We start from the raw sequence: 2,628 nt of genomic DNA, 5'->3' as shown, positions 1-2,628 counted from the left end.
AATTTAAAAGGGAAATTTGGAACTGCCAAAAACCCTTTGGAGCCTTTGTATATCAGCGGCCAGATCCTCATGCTTCCATAAAAAATGGAAATCTGCTAAACTAAACTTTCCCCCCTAACCTAACCTACAAGCTGTGTCCTTACCTACTTATCTAACTTAGGGATAACGCCCCCACTGCGACCCCCCTTAATTATAAGTCGGCCGCTATCATACATACACCATAACGCTTTTAATATTTGATTATCATTTTAAGGTTTAGGCATGTATAATCACATGGTCAAGAAAGAATTCAATGTGTGTCTACGGGTTAGAGTTGTATATAAAGGACGTGATGTCACAGATAAAATTGACCGGAGAATTATTGCGTCTTTGATTGGCCAGACAGTACTGTATTGGTTCCCTCTCTGGTTATGGCTCATTTTTCCTTTGCCTAAACATTATTATTATTATTATTATTATTAATTGCTAAGCTACAACCCTAGTTGGAAAAGCAGAATGCTATAAACCCAGGGGCCCCAACAGGGAAAATAGCCCGGTGAGGAAAGGAAACAAGGAAAATTAAAATATTTTAAGGACAGTAACAACATTGATATAAATAATTCCTATGTAAACTATAAAAACTTTAACAAAACAAGAGGAAGAGAAATTAGATAGAACAGTGTTCCCGAGTGTACCCTCAAGCAAGAGAACTCTAACCCAAGACAGTGGAAGACCATGGTACAGAGGCTATGGCACTACCCAAGACAGTGGAAGACCATGGTACAAAGGCTATGGCACTACCCAAGACTAGAGAATAATGGTTTGATTTTGGAGTGTCCTCCTAGAAGAGCTGGTTACCATAGCTAAAGAGTCTCTTCTACCCTTACCATGAGGAAAGTAGCCACTGGACAATTACAGTGCAGTAGTTAACTCCTTGGGTGAAGAAGAATTGTTTGGTAATCTCAGTGTTGTCAGGTGTATGAGGACAGAGGAGAATCTTTAAAGAATAGGCCAGACTATTCGGTGTATGTGTAGGCAAAGGGAAAGAACCGTAACCAGAGAGAAGGATCCAATATAGTACTGTCTGGCCAATCAAAGGACCCCATAACTCTCTAGCGGTAGTATCTCAACGGGCGGCTGGTGCCCAGGCCAACCTGCTACCTACTAAATAGTCTGGCCTGCTTGTTCCAATTTTTCCTCTATCCTCAGACACCTGACAACGCAGATTAATTAACAATTCTTCTTCCCTCAAGGGGTTAACTAATGCACTTGAATTGTTCAGTGGCTTCTTTCCTCTTGTGAGGGTAGGAGAGATTCTTTAGCTATGGTAAGCAGCTCTTCTAGGAGAAGATCACTCCAAATTCAAACCATTGTTCTATGGGGAAGGAATTGCAATTGCGCAGTGTTAATCGCCCGGACCCGTCTACTTTGACTAAGTATTGGTTATGTTGTCTTGTTTCCACGACGATACCTGTTCTCTCCCATCGTCCCCTGGCATTGCCTGCCTGATTCTGCAGCCGGACCCGGTCTCCTGGTTTCAGAGGCGGCAGCTGCTGGGTGTTGGGCGTCAGTTTGTCTACCTGCTTGGTGAATCGGTATCGCAGGGCTTCCTCTTGGCGTTCCTGTGTGTCCCACCATATTGGTTGGACTGCTGGATTGGAGAAGACCTGCGTCCCAGGCGCCACAGGTAGCAGATACTTGAGGTTTTTTCCGAATATGATCTGGGATGGTGACACGCCGGTTTCCTGGTCTGGTGTGTTCCTGTATTGGAGTAGGCCTGCTGCTACAGCTTCAGTATCTAGGCTGCCGTACGTATCGGTGTGTGATGTGAGGAGGCGTTTCATGGACTTGACTGCTGCCTCCGCCCACCCATATGACTGGGGGAGGTACGCAGATGAGAGACGGTGTCTGACTCCCCAGCGCTGCAGTAGGCTCTGGGTCTCCTTTGCAGAGAATTCAAGTTCCCCGTCGTTGCTTAGTTCCTGAGGCACTCCAAAGGTAGCGAAGTAGCGCAGAATAGCTTTGCTGAAACCCCTGGCCCCTCGCACCCTATGTCACGATGTAGGGCCAACCGCTGAATCTGTCGACGATGACCAGGTAGCCAGTGCCTTTCATTTCAAAGAAATCCGCTGCAATGGCCTGAAATGGTTGGGTTGGGACGCTCGGTTGTGTCGGCGGCATGCGTGGTTGTGAGGGTGACATCCCCCAACATGCTTGGGAACTGTTCCTTGTGTTTTCGATGTCTTTTTTGAGTCTTGGCCAAAACACAGAACCCTTAGCTCTGTTTTGCGTTTTGTTGGTTCCTTGGTGGGCCGCGTGTAGGGCTCTCAATATCTCACCGCTTAGTGCTGAGGGTATCAGGACTCTTTTATCCATCATGATGACGCTATCCACTGTTGACAGCCTGTCCCGGTACTGCCAATATGGTTGTAGCTCTTCAGTTAGTTCGTCCCTTGTAGATGGAAACCCGTTTTCAATGAATGGTATCAGACATTGCAGGCAGGGGTCCACAGCGGTGCATCCTTTGACTCTTTCCCATGTCACAGCTCCGATTGAGTCCGTTATCAACCATACCACTGCTATCACAGCAGCTTCCAGGTCGTCTAGGTGGTTGGGTGTCGAGCGAATGGCATTTAAAGCCATTATCAC

Source organism: Palaemon carinicauda, chromosome 6 (assembly GCF_036898095.1).
Source record: "Palaemon carinicauda isolate YSFRI2023 chromosome 6, ASM3689809v2, whole genome shotgun sequence".
Taxonomy (NCBI): domain Eukaryota; kingdom Metazoa; phylum Arthropoda; class Malacostraca; order Decapoda; family Palaemonidae; genus Palaemon; species Palaemon carinicauda.
The sequence above is the reverse complement of the archived record's forward strand: the minus strand, read 5'-3'. Positions refer to the sequence as shown.